Source organism: Nanorana parkeri, unplaced genomic scaffold, assembly GCF_000935625.1.
Source record: "Nanorana parkeri isolate BGI_ZX_2015 unplaced genomic scaffold, ASM93562v1 scaffold1030, whole genome shotgun sequence".
Lineage (NCBI taxonomy): Eukaryota > Metazoa > Chordata > Amphibia > Anura > Dicroglossidae > Nanorana > Nanorana parkeri.
Window position 1 is genome coordinate 459,961 of NW_017307298.1, and position 15,658 is coordinate 475,618.

The following is a 15,658-nucleotide window of genomic DNA, read 5'->3' on the forward strand; positions in this document are numbered from 1 at the left end:
CCCTTTCCCTCTTACTCCACACTCCCTTGTTCAAACTGTTCCCTTTTCTTACATTTTCCATAAATACTCCTTTGTGTGCCATAGCGTCGTTCGACTGCTAATTCCTGCATTTTTGGGACACCAGGGACAGATTAATACATTTAAACAAAAAGAAAAAAAAAAAAAAAAACGAATGTTTAGCAATAGTTGTTAACACTGCCTTTTTACATGCCTGTTTCAATACATACTGTGAAAGTTTTCTACAATGTCCATTCAATGGCGGTTTGGCCTTGTTTTTTTTTATACCATGACCCCACTCTTGTGACTGGCTGTTGAATTGTGAATTGTGTCACCTGATAATTTCCTGTGCTTTTTCTCTGCTGCACTCTTATTAGTTACATAATTTTTCACCTATCACTAAGAGCTACAAAAAATCTCCCTTCTATACATAGTATGTCTAGTATGTATCTTCTGCAATAAAAAGCTTGTCTCTAAATCCCACTGCAAGCGGGGAAAGTTTACAGCCTACTGGGCATATTGATTGGCTGATCATCATTGCATGGTGACTACGTCCTAAATTTCCATATGCTTGGATACATAACTATACATTTTAACCCCTTGCTTATTGCCTATGCCTGTATAGCTGTACTCATTCCCTCTGACAGGATAATTATTTAATCCCATGGATCTCTAGCTAAGTGAACCTTTATTGGTACACATCCCTGTATACAGGTGTACCATAATAATACATTGTGGTACCTTTCCTTTCCTTTCTTTGCCTATCTCTTATTCCTTCCCCATATACTGATATGAAAATTATTTATGGACAGCAGTCCTGTTTTAGGCTCTTTTGACATTGCACATATTACTGTGTATTGTTTGCTCAGGACAATTGACCTATGTGTGGTTCAATGGATTTATGGATTTCCCTGCCTACATATTACTACATTACAACTTTGGACCTGCTGTTTTATTATACTGTAACCATTGCTCTTACCTGGATTTTGATCTGGATCTAGTGTGTCCGTATTACACTATACTATGCTTTTTCTTTTGTATTCTTTATTCCTAATAAAGAAATATTGTTATAAAAAAAAGCCAGTCTGTTTGAAATTTTTCTGTTGCTTAGCACTGTTGTTGCCACTGTCTTCTAGCCCTCTTGACAGTTTTGTAGTTTCCCTCAACCCCTGTCTGTTACTATTGCCAGAGGTTTTGGTCTGCATGTACATAAGGAAAATATAGTGGGGGGAATATATCAAAACTGGAGCAGTTGCCCATGGCAACCAATTAGCTACTCTATTTAGTTTATATAATTAAGATCTGAAAATTAAAGAAAGAAGCTGATTGGTTGTCATGCACAGCTGCTCCAGATTGTGTCTTCTCCAGTTTTGATAAATTCCCTTCACTGTATATAAATACATTTTTTTGCAGTAGTGAACATTTAATAACACTTCTCTGGTAAATACTTGCAATGATCAGCTAAGAGTCGTGACCAGTAGAAATGGAGTCATATATTGTTGGTTTTATAAAATACATATATAGAAATGCAGAGTAAGGACAATAAGGTAGCATAAAGGGCCAAGAATATTATGTAGTTCTCACAAACTTCCTGTCCTAGATGGAAACACAGCTCCTCCATAGATACAGTATGGAGAGTAAGCATTGACAATCTGGGACAGGAAGTGTGTTGTCTGCAGGGTCACCAGGTGATAATACATGTAAAATAAGCCTGATAAAAAGTTTAAAAAAATAATGCAGTCACCAAATCTAAGGACTGCAAAGCTGCAATATACCGTATATACTCGAGTAAATATGTAGCCCTGTACCCCCTTTTCCACTTACAGAGCTAGGTTATTGTTTTTCTTTGAAATAAATATTCATGTAATTTTATTGGTATCTATCTTCATTTTGTACATTTACCAGTAGCTGCCTCATTTCCCACCCTAGGCTTATACTCGAGTCAATATTTTTTCCCAGTTTTTTGTGGTAAAATTAGGTACCTCGGCTTATATTCGGGACAGCTTATACTCGAGTATATACGGTATTACATTTTTCATGGGTTTAGATATACTTTCAATTTTTTTCAAAGACAAACACAAAGGTTGGCATTATACAAGGTTTTTACCACATCATTTGGTGAAAAGGCATAAGTCCTGATTGGCATGTACCTACTTCCTTGTTTTATGAATGTGGGACTTTTAAGAGTCAATGCAGAGTTAATGAACATGGAATGTGAACGGAAATAGAAAGAGGAGGAGGGCGTCTCATTTGTTTGTGGGCTGACCCAGGTTTAGCATAGACAGGAGGAGATTTTATAATTTATGTATATATTATTATATATACTTTTTTATTATTTATCCCATATTTTGCCACAAAATTTGGTCTGCTATTATTATGTATAAAACCGTTTGAAATAAAAAGCAGGGTTTAAGATTGTGTAAATTCTGGTGGAAATTTTAGGTGAAAGAAATTTGCAAAAAGTCTTTAAAGGATGTTAAAATGTAGTTGCAAAATACATTTACTAGGTATTCTAATCATTGGTGATGTATATGGAAAAAAAGAAGTGTATAAATTGTTGCTTATGTGTTTAGATGAGGCACTGAGATCTTAAAGAATGCTAAATTAAGTTGTACTTGCTTGAAAGGACATTACATACAGTATGTTTATACAGCATTGTGCAGGAAACATAACAGATACAACTTCCTGTATATATCATAGATAAACATGCATAAGCGTAGAGACTAACATTGCACTACAGTGCCATCTACAGCTCAAAAGATAATATTACATCTCTGAATGTCAGTAATACAAATCAGTGTATGTTGTTGTATTTCCAACAGCAATTGCTTAAAGCAGCTTTATGAATAATTAAAACCTGTGGAATCAATATTTCACATAAAAAAGGAGCAAATATTATATTCAAACCCTGAGAAAAACTATGGGAAAATGCTATTGCTGTACATATCCCCAGTGTCTTAATGGAAAAAACGAAAAAAATATTCTATGCTTGCTGGTTGGTGGACAGAACTTATCACCAAAATAGGGGGAAGAAGTAATACGCTCTGAGAACTGCCTAATGGTTTTAACAGCCAACGATTAGGAATATATGTGGTGGCATGTATATTTGTGGTCACAAAGTTTTACAATGTTTTTAAATCATCTATTTTATACGTTTATTCAATGTATTTGCATAGTGCATGTAAAGAGCTATTGTTCAAAATACAAACTATTTCTTAAAGACAAAAGAAGCTGATATTTTATTATGCTAAAAAATTTTTTTTTTAAATAGCAACCTCCTACTGTGGATTAATAGTTATGAATATGGAAAAAAAAACTTTCTGTAAAAAAACTCAGTTCCCAGGTTATGCTTTCTGACTTATGCTCTAAGCACATAGTCAATAATAAAAATATATAAATGAGTTAAATGCTAGGCAGGGGGTGGAAATATCTGTTTTCAAAGTGTATAATTTGAAACCTAATAAATATCACAATTTACATGAACTTAATTTACCAGTGACTGCAGCTCTCTGCTGCTGAACTCTTTGACATTTTACTTTATTAAACAAAATACTTTGCAAAAATATAATAACTGAAAGATAAAGTTCAGAGTATGGCTTTAACCTTTAAGGCTGTTTACCATAAATGATTTACTGAAAATGACATACATAGAATGTACTCTAAGACTAGTACATTTTCATTTGTTCTGTTTAGTATATGTACATGTATGTGTGTGTGTGTGTGTGTGTATATATATATATATATATTAGGGAAAATTGTTATCATACTTACCGTAATTTTCTTTTCCTGGCTTATACTCATGTCGGCATACCTATGGGTCAGCTCCTCCCCCCCCTGACCCCACAGGACCACCTTTCAACTAGCTAATAAAAGACTAGCCCCCTCCCCTAGTACCTGTTCCATAACAAGCCGAGCGACAGGCCACCAGGGAAGGGAAATGTATGCCGACATGAGTATAAGCCAGGAAAAGAAAATTACGGTAAGTATGATAACAATTTTCCCTATTCCTGGCTCATCTCATGTCGGCATACCTATGGGATATAGCAAGCAACTCCCACCTGGGCGGGTAAATTATAAAAAACCACATAAAACCATGCGCAAATGCTGCAAAAAGTAGAAAATTTAATGTGACAAAGCGGAAGAAAGCACTGCTGAGCCAAAGTTGGCCATCCTGGCTGCCGCCACATCCAATTTGTAGTGCCGCACAAACGTGTTCTGAGAAGACCACCTCGCGGTCTTGCAGATGTCCTCTATCAAGACTTTAGCATAGGATGCCCAGGAAGTCGAGACCCCTCTGGTCGAGTGCGCACGAACTTCCACTGGAGGAGTAAGGCCCTGAGTGGTATAGGCTGACTTGATCGTTGCCTGAATCCAAGTAGACAGGATTTTAGGTGAAGCTCCCAAACCTTTTCTCGCCCCTCTAGGCAGGACGAATAATCTATCCGACTTACGGAAGTCTGCAGTCCGTTGCAAATACTCTTTTAGGAGGACGACCAGGTCTAAGGCGAGCAATTGGTCTCCATCAGCACCGTGTGGCAGACCTCTACAACTGGGTAAAATGATCTCCCAATCGGCATGGAAGGCAGAGGCAACCTTCGGTCTGAAGTCGGGAGATGGCCGTAAAATCACTTTATCCTCCAGAAGGATACAAAATGGTTCTTTGTAGCATAATGCTGCCAGTTCAGAGACTCGTTTAGCAGAGGTTATGGCTATTAAGAAGACCAGTTTTTGCGTCAGACTCCACAAGGTGCATTGACTGAACGGATGGTAAGGAGGAGCTGTTAAGGCTTTCAGGACCAAGTCCAGGTCCCAAGATGGGAATAGTGCCCTCCTTGGAGGCCGTAACTTCATAGCCGCCCTCATGAACCTGCGTAGAAGAGGGTTGTCCGCCCACTTCACACCTGTGAAGGCTGATAAGGCCGAGACCTGGACCCTCAAAGAGTTGTATGCCAACCCAATGTCCACTGCTGACTGTAGGAAACTCAGCACATTTCCCAGCTGTGCGTGCAAAGGTGAGAAACTATGTAGGTGTGCGAATGAGAGAAACTTGTACCAAATCCTTGCGTAGGTAGCGTTGGTGGATTGGCCTCTTGACTGCAACACGGCGTCCCGGAGAATGCTCATGACAAGAATCTGAGGTGGACGAGCGTCTGCGTTCCTTGCGTTTCCCAGATCGTTTATGCCCAGGGCTCTTACTCCTGCAAGGCAAAGGGACATTACGGTACATTCAATATTCCTGCCACTCTTTTAGGAGGCTGAAGAGAAAAAGCAGACAATAGCAGCAGGAACAATACAATGAGCCCATAGCCCTAGGTAGAAAGACAGACTCACCAACAGTCACCCACAGCAAACAATAGCAGCACGGAACCAACAGGAAACAGCAATGACCTGCAGGATATCCTCTGTGTTCCTGTGGTATAAATCCCCCATGCTGCCTGCTGATAGGGTGTTCGGGACGCCCGGAGCGTGAATTAACCTACTGCGCATGCGCGCCACTAGCGTCCCGCCGTCCCCATAGTAACCCATTACGAACCTCCGGGAGCAGACGCCAGCGCATGCGCAGAAGGCCACATAGACGCCGCGACCAAAACATACAGAAACATGCTCCCCCCTGTCCTTGCAACCCTGCACCATGGGTACCCACTCTCAAGGAGCTTTACTACCAGCAGAGGGGTCCTCCAACTCGGGGTGAGGCTGAACCCGGCTGGGACAAACGGCAGGGAGGATCTCAAACAATCGTGTCCTGGAGCAAGGACACAAACACAAAAGCTTGGTATCCCCATGTGTGTGGGAAGTAAGTGTACAGGACATGCTAAAAACCGCCCATTCTCTCTTTAGTGATATGTTGGCACTAAAAATGTGGGCTCATTTTTAAAGCATATTCTTTTTTAGGGTCATTGAGCTCTTCCACATTACTGATATATTGGGAGGTGGTGCTAACCTTTCAAGTCCCTTTGGGGGCTTTTTTACTGTGATCAATGGGAAAGATTGTAAAGCACCCTATTACCTCTTTACTGGCAGTGTTTAGTTTGAATACCTAACTGTGAAAATTAAAAAATACATTTAAAAAAAAATAATTTTTGCTAGAACATGATTGGATGGTTGAAGTGAACACAGCTTCACCTTATTTTTTTAGCTCAGTAAACATTTACTTGAGAACAGCCTCAAGTAAACCATTCACTTACACACTTACAATTCACTTACACACACTCTAAACAGAAGTGCTAAAACACTGTCAGATTGTTATATATTCAGTAACTTGAGTAAATAATACAAAATACAAAAATCTGTAAGGTGATATACACTTAGCTACATTATTAAGAATGTTTATAAACTTTTATACTGTTATATGCAATGCTCAATTGTCCATGACTGCTACAGTACATATCTACCCCATACCACCTCCTCTCTCTGGTAGCATGAAATGTTCAAATGGTAATAAAATCAGTTCCTTTAAAGAATTACTGGTCCTCAACAGTCAACTCAGTTGTGGAACTGCGTTGAAGTTCAAATGTTAACCTGAACCCCATTGAAGTCAATGGGAGACAATGTGTACAATCAGTTCAAGGCTCATATGCAAGGGATTGTCAAACAAAGGGCATGGGTAGCTGTGCCTGGTGCATATGTACCTATACAAAAACAGTTTTAAAAAAAATATGTTCAGCAGGGAGCAGATCTTTTAACAATGTTAAAAGTAAAACACTAAAAATGCACAATTGCTTCAAAAAACATGTTTGGAGGGTGCCCTAAACTTGCCTGGGAAGTGGCACACCTGAAGGATATATAAGATGTACTGCATCAAAAAAGGCATTTGCAGTAAATACATTATTTTTTATTCTGTTTTTTTTTATTATAATGGATTTTTGGAAGTCCCCATTTTGTTTCTGACTCGAAACAAAAAAATTAAAGGGGACCACGCACCAAAAAATAAAAAGTTAAGGTTTTCCTAAATATCCATACCCTAATATGAGCATGCAGTCTGGCAGGATATAAACGGAGGGGGCAATGGGAATGCCATCCTGAAATATACCATGCCACATGCACTTAACATGAGGAGGGTACCTTAGAAGAGGTTACTTCACTTGCAAAGCACCATGCTGATGAGAACAAGGGCTTCTTGCACATAAGGGGCCCCAATATATCCAACCCTCCCCTATGTAATTGAGTAAGTGGTACATAGTAAAAAACAAAAGCCCCATAGTGTAAATATATATCAATCACTTTGTCCAGTGATGTAGAACCATTGTCAATCACACCTGACACCTGCTGACCCACCAAAAAAAACCCACGCCAAACCCACAACATGTCTAGTCCCAATGATTTCTGTAGAGCAAATCAGAGGAGATAGGGGTCCAAATACAAAATGTCATCTCACCCCGATACAGTACGTAACAAATTGAGAATTTATTGTGGCTTTTTGAGATGGCAAAATACATCCGTATCTTTTTTTATTTAATCAATCAATCAATCAATAATCAATATCATAAAAATATCTTTCCTACCATAAAAACCGTAAAAAAAACAAACAAATTATATAAAATGTTTGTTTGACAATCATATAGGACCATTTGTTTGCTAGACTTAATTGATTACATTTCACATAAAATTCATATAGATTTGTTGGTTGGTTGCTTCACCTATGTAAGATTTTCATCAGGGTGGTTAACATTGATAATTCATGTAGCACTCCAATCTTTGCCGCATTTTACATTACAGCTTCTTCAGGAAGGTAAGAAAATCTATAATTTTAAAGAATCCATGTAATTACCAACAACATATCAACAACATGATCCACATAACAGTGTTAACAAATATATTATTGGTTAATAGTGGCTTACTTGCTAGTATGATATATTAGTTATGATGTAATGGTCACACAGAAGAATGTTTTAATTGTCAAGGAATACATTTCAGCCATACCAGAACATAGTAAATCCAAAAGGTCTCTCTGAACAGCCTATACCCTAGCGGTCTCAATGAGGGCTTAGAGCTGGTGTCTTCTCTATAACCCTTCTATATGGTACATTTTATCACTGTTCCCCTGTGGCTTTGACAGTCCCTCGACACTATATGTGTCCCCACAGACTTAGAGGGCGTCCCACCACTTTCACTGGTCACTACCTTCACAGTCATCCCCAGCCATCCCCACTGTTCGGCTTTGTCATACTCTCTAATCATACCCCCATACATTTTAAGCTTTGCGTTGGTCCCAACATCATTTGACCATTCCATTCATGCTCATTTCTTTTTATATTATGTTATTTTATCTCATAATACATTATCTATTTGATCTGGTCTTGGCACTGGTTTTATATTACTTATATTACTCATATGTGGCTACCCATGGGGTTCCAATCCTTCAATGTATCTATGCACATTCAATATATGCATGTATTTATGCACATTCTCTATATATGTTTATATATATCTTATCTCTTAATTTTTATTATTATCCTGCAATTTTATCATCTATCATGTTTTTAACCTTTTATATATATACATATGTTTCACATATATTTTTATGCATATCCAACACATGGCTGCTTGTGTTCATATATAGGTGGTAGCAATCAGCTATTGTTCACCTTTCTTTCATCCATCTCTTTCAAGGGACTGAGTTCCCACAGTATTTGCTACATTCAGCATATGCTGCCTGTTGACACTCTGCCGTCTTTAGTTTTGAGAGCCAGTCCTGTTTTCAGGTGCTGTGATAGATTGAGCAGTGGCGACACCCAGTAGGCGGAGCCCAATCTTTTCCGGGTCCCGATTGGCTGATCGCGACACTCCTCCTCTGCATGGTTCCCCAGACGGACACCAGCCATGGCCGCGACAGCATTAAGCTCGTGACGAGCCTCTATGGCTCGCCCCTGATTGGCCACACGTTCTTTAAAGGTGGAGATGAGAAAGGTGACACTATGTTCTGATGAAGGGGGCGTGCCCCGGAAACGCGTTAACGTCACTACACACAGGAATCACCCAGTGGATGTCTCACTGCTTGTCAGCTTTCATTCCATGGCTGTGTGACACTCATGTTTGTGAGTACCATTCTGTTTTTACTTTGTGTTCATTGAAATAAAATTGACCTGCAAAAGGAAAGGCTTCGTGCTTATTTTCTAGACTCTCAGCTTTCCCGGCTTTTTTTGGGGCAGCATACTGCAGCATGCCCAAGAGGATTTCCTATTGAGGATTGATAGTTTGTGGTGCTTCACTGCTTTTACTTTGTTACATTCCACTGTTGACCGGGGAATCTCCTCACAGGCAACTAAATGGCACCAGTGATGCGCCACTGGTTGCTCTGATGCTAGTGGGCGCTGGCTTCCTAGCAACCAGTAGACCTTATCGGGAAGCTATTACATTTGGCAGTGCTAGTAATAAAGCTGCAAAATGTGATTTTCTGCTGCAGCTAAAGTTCAGTTGAATGGGTGGGTGAACACCCCATTTAGTTTGCCCATTCAATGAACACCAAACAGGCAAAGTTTGGACCAAATCTAACTTTGGCTCTAACCCAAACCTCATCCCTATTATATTCCTGACCTTTCTAGTTCTGGAATAGGCACATTTTTTGCCAGCATACATTACTTACATTGCTTAGGTTGTCCATAGTTACATTTAAAGTAGATTGTACAATCAGATTATAATACAAGTAGCCATCTAAAATGCCATCACACACATTACATTTTATTTTGCAATCTCATTTAGATTGACCAACAGCTATGAACTGCAAATGATCACGTGATTGGATAACACATTCATTGTTTAGTTAGGCACACAAGTTGCATAATTATTGGTAAATGTACAGCTGGCTAAACACTGTATAATTTGATTGTGCAGTCTCTATGGAACTTACTTTGGTTTAACACATACAGTAAGAATGGCATGACTTTTATGCTCTTAGCCTTAATAACTCCATGATTCACACTGGCTTAATACTATTTCCTAAACAGGAGTTAGTCACAAATAAACATTGAATTGCCACAGTTCCTAATTCCAAAATGGATTGAAAATCATTTTTATTTAATGAAGTTAACCTTTAATTACTATATGCAGCTTGAAGTGAAAGTGATGCTATTTATTGGCTAACTCTATAGTCTGAAAATGCAAGCTTTTGAAACACATTAAGTGCATTTTCAAACTATTATTTCCAAATATTATGCTTTTATTGATTGCTTACTTTTAACAAAATTCACTGATTTGAACTATTTTATTATAGTTTTGTGTGTACTATGTAAGATAACTGTATTATAATTCTTGTTTTTTTATTCTGTATTATACGGTCTTCTGTGTTTATGATCTTGTGGTTAGACTATTGTTCTTACCCAAAGTGTTCTGTTATTCCTGAAGTACAGACTGCGATTTTGCTATTTGTTTCTCATATATTAATTTAGTACTGTAAAATGTAAGAAAAACCTGCTTAAACATATCAGAAAGAACTCATAAAGTAAATGACATTCTTGAACTCTAGCAATAGCTAACAAAGATCAGGAATTTTCAATCTTTTATATAATCCTCCTTTGCCAAGTTGTGTGGCGGCCTGCAAATGTAAGGGAAGCAACAGGGCTTGCAACCTAGGAACTATGCCTAGTGGTTTTACTTACTTTAGTAACTTTTTCTATGCTCTCCTGTTGTGTTTTTGTTTGTGCTTTTGCACAAGGACTCCAAACCGTTGTTGGTTGAATTTTTTCAAATGTTTCATAATTCATAATTGTAGAGCTGGTGTTGTAAACACATGATAATTTACTGGGAAAGTAAAATTTTATTTATCTGAGTTAAAAAAGCAGTGTGTCTTTCTTCCTATCCCCACCCACCTTCCTAAAGTCCTTTCAGATCTATAAAAAAAAACTATACAGTACACATAATTTTTTTTCAATGACATTCTTACTGAAGTTAATTGATCGGTGCTTATGTAATCACATGTGAGTGCTGCTTAGTCCAGGAGTATTGTGATTCCATGATGCATGATGATGCACCCCCAGAGGAGCTATTTAAAGCATGGGCTCATGGGAAATGGGTTAAATTAAGTTAGATGTCATTCTACCGTAACAACAAGTGATGGCAGTATGTTAGAAGGTACAGTACATTTTCTGGGGAAAGCACAAGGCATAAAGTGAATATGTCAGCAAAACCTGGTTTTTAAAAGGTACAAAGCAGCATACGAAACAAAAATGTTTAAATGAAGAACATATCCCTAAGTTTAAGCAGGTACATTTATTACATTAAGCAAAGTGTGAATCTTGCCTCAGGTAGCATCATAAGCCTTTTCTGCTTAGCATAAATATATATGTACATATTCTAGGTAGATCTGGGTCAGGGGTTACCAAAATCTTCAGTTGATTATCCCCTTCATAACGTTTCAGTTTATTCATAAACCCCAAAACATTTTTTTTTATAAAAACTGAAGGTTATGTTAAAGGTTTCATGGCATTACTACTAAAAGTATTTGCACATATTAGGCACATATGCATTGTTTGATTGGTTTTAGAAACTATTAATCCATATTTTAAATATTATTGTGAATATCATTAACACTTAAACGGTTATTCACAAAGCTGCCGAAGGCAGCCGAGTGAACAACCGACCCGAAGTGAAGTAAGCCGAATGCTGTTCGGCTATTTACTTCAGGCTTGTACGGCTGATTGGCTTGCTTCAGTTCGGCCAAACATGCTCAGCATGCTTGGCTGAGCCGAAGTGCAGAAGGAGTTAGACTCAGTCGATCCAACATCAGGCTACTCGCTGCCATTCGGCCTATTCTCCCAAGGGCCGAACGGTAGTGAGTGAATAGCCGAATGACGTTGAGCGGCATTCGGCTCGGCTATTCTGCTCGGTACTTCCATGGTACCGAGCAGAATAGAAAAACAGTGCAAAAAGTAGAAAAAAAGTTTAAAAAGGTAAATCAATGATAAATCTTTTTTAACTGCCTCCGGGCCGGCCGAAGTAGAAAAACGGCCGGCCCGGAGCTCTCTAGATCTGAGCGGGCGTCTCTAGACGTCCGCTCAGACACGCCCCCTCGCGCGCGCCGCTAAAAGCGCAATTTTAAAGCTTGACATGTTTGGTGTCTATTTACCCGACGTGACCCCGACTTTTATATTTTACCAAAAAACTGGTTAATAATAAATGTTTCCTAACATAATGTAAAAAAAACTTTTTTTTTTCAAAATTTTCTGTAATTTTTCCTAATTATAATAAAAAATAAAAACCCCAGTGGTGATTAAATACCACCGAAATAACGCCCTATCTGTCCCCAAAAAATGGTATAAAATTCATTTCAGTACAGCGTTGCATGACGGAATAAACGTCAGTCAAAGTATCGCAGCGCTGAACACTGAAAAATGGCCTGGCCAGGAAGGGGGTCTAAACACCTGGTCTTGAAGTGGTTAAAAATAAAGATTTCCGAAAAAAAATCATTAAAAAAACAAAAATGAAGATCAATGGAGAAAGAAAAAACAAAAATGAAGATCAATGGAGAAAGAAAAAACAAAAATAAAGATCAATGATAAAATTAAAAATTAAATAAAAAAGAAGGAAACAATTGGGCGGAGTGAGCAGTGACAGCTAGCACTGCCAAACTGTTTCCTATTGACCGGGACCTGCTAGAGTCTTCTAGCAGGTCCTGTCCAATGAATAACAGCTTGGCGGAGCCGGCCATGATCTCACGGCTGGCTCCAACCAGTTGCAATGACAGACCTGTCATTGCAACTGGGCGGAGCCAGCCATGAGATTATGGCCGGCTATGCCAAGTTGTCATTTTGTAATGACAGTTCAGCGTCCACAGGTAACCTGGGGATGCTGATCTGTCATTGCAGCTGGCCGGAGCCAGCCGTTAGATAAAAAGTGAAGATCACGGCTGGCTCCGCTGTCAGTTCGGCCCGCTTCGGGTTTCACATCGGCTCAGTCGAGCCGAAGCATATGCCTTTGGCTCGACTGAGCCGCTCGGCCAACTTTGGGAGCTGTACGGGCTACAGTGAATAGCCTGTACAGCAGCCCTTTAGTTCTACTGAACCAAAGGGCTCCGGTGGCCAAAACTAGCCGAAGGATCAGCTGGAGCTACGGAGCTACGTAACATTATAGTTGTTACAATACTGAGTTTTTAGTTAATGCACAGCACTCTTATTGCTATGGGAGTACTCGCTAGCTCTCCAAGACAGAGTGAGGTGGGCTCTCCAAAACAATTTGATGTGGCGGAGTATGCTCAGTATGGGAAGTGAGTCCCATTTAAGAAGGGGAAGGGAGGAAGGTCACAGACACAACACAAAGAATGATGGTAAACGAGGGGGCAGTGGGCACAGGAGATAACCTTCCAGCAGAGGTGGCAAGATGATGGTGTTGCAAGGGTTAAATGGGTTACAGTAAGATATAACTCAGATGTGGTTTAGGGGGTTATGTAACATAAATGGGGTTTATGTTATGCTGTTAGCATACTGGTGTTATGGGAATCCTTCTGCCTGACCCTTTCCTAGGTGGCCTATTTTACACTTCTCCTAGCCAGGGAGGCAACAGAGTTGACCCTGCCAAGGATCCTCCAACAAACAGAGGAGGCACAAACCCAGCCCCTTTATTCTAAAGGCTATAGTTAAAAGATTAAATATAGATACAAACATTCACATCTGGGGGTCCTAGTAAATATATTTTAGGTACCCCAGTATTCCTAGTAGAATGACACCAGATTTCCTTTTTATTTTTGATCTGTTTGTTATGTGTAACTGTTTTATGTAACACCTAATTTTAAATATGTGCACTGGGAATGCTTTTCACCTATAATAAAGCATTCATTTATTAAGTTCCTCCCTTTGTCTGGCATAAGAGCCACATATGTTCCTGAGAAGACTCACTTATTAATTCTATATCCTATATGCCTTTGGATAAATTTAAGTTTTGGGTGTCTTTATAAGTTATTTAGAGGATTTGCCACTAAATTTGGAATCAAATGCTTAAGCAGGTTTGGTGGCAGCATTCTTTAGATTAGAATTACATAATACAGATGCTAATAGCAGTGAAAAGTCTGTATGGCAACACCCAAAATAAAGTAAGGATAAATAGGAAAAAAAATGTTCTGGTTAAAAAACCAGAAGGGGCTTTTAACCACTTGAAGTCCACGGTATTAAACCCCCTTCCCATCCAGGCCATTTTTCACTATTCAGCGCTCCGGTACTTTGACTGACATTTATTCCGTCATGCAACGCTGTACTGAAATCAATTTTATACCATTTTTTAGGGACAGATTGAGCTTTCTTTTGGTGGTATTTAATCACTACTGCAGTTTTTATTTTTTACCAAAATAAATTAAAAAAACAGTTTCCCCTATGTTAAATGATACAACATTTATTTTTACCCAATTTTTTGGTAAAATATAAAAGACGGGGTCACGTCGGGTAAAAAGACACCAAACATATCAAGCCTTAAAATTGCGTGCGCAAAAATGCTCCAAAGATGGTACCATACACCTTGTAAGTTGTCCAAATTCTCCAGCTCCCAATCACCGAGTTGTTGGAGATTGTGTGGCGACATTGGATCCCTAGCCCATACATTTTGGCACTGTAAAAAATTAATCTCCTTTTGGAATGAAGTATTCCAGCTAATTTCCAAATTTACTTCCACACCTATCTCACCTTCTATTTCTCTAGCATTGCTTCATATCGACCTGCACCTACTTCCCCCATGCTCTAGAGTTATCGTTTCCCATATTCTATATGCAGCAAAGTCTTTAATCTCACGGCAATGACTTTCCCCCTCTCCCCCTAACTTCTTAGAAGTGATCCAAAGGACCAATCTACAATGCTCCTACGAACGTATGTACCCATACAAAAATCACACTTTTCATCGTTTTCATAGACAATGGAATAAATGGCTCTCAAGCCCCTTTTACTCACGTTGACCATACATATACAAGTGTATTTCGTAGTTTCGTTTCTGAATTCCTTTTTTTTTTTCTCTAGTTGGTTTGTATAGTTTTGTCTGATACAGGTGTCCCTGAACGCATTATGTCATTTTTTACTGTGTTCTACTCTCTATACTGCATCTATGACATAGATTCCAATGCATGGCCATTTATAAGTATGTACCAACGTGACAGTTATGTATTCAAATACCCTGTATCGAGGCTGTTTTGTCTTCTTTATGTTGAACGATGTATAACAAAAACATTTCAATAAAAGAAATATTGTTGGAAAAAAAATTGCGTGCGCGCGCAAAACCTCAAAAAACGATAATACCCAAAATTGGCCATAGGCGACGCTTTAAAAGCTTTTACCGCTCATCAGTTTAGTGTTTTCAGTGATTGATGGCCCTAAAATGATTGCTCTCACTGCGATGTTTGCGGCGATATGTAACGTGTGTAGCGCAATTGTCGTTTACGCACGCTGGTGCACCGGATGCGTATTTATGTTTATATCTGTGTAAACGTGGGGGTGGGGGACTTAAACATTTTGTTTTGTTTTTTACCTTTTTTAATATGTGACTTTTATTATTTTTACTTTTTTTATTTATATATATTTTTTTTACACTTATTGTTATTGCTTTTATATAGGGGGATAACAATCCACCTATATAATAGCACAGGTACACTGACAGGTCCTCTTTATGGAGACATTAGGGGTCTCTAGGACCCCTAATTTCACATGGGGACTCCAAAAGAAGCTGATGAAGCAGAGATCTGCTTCATCAGCTT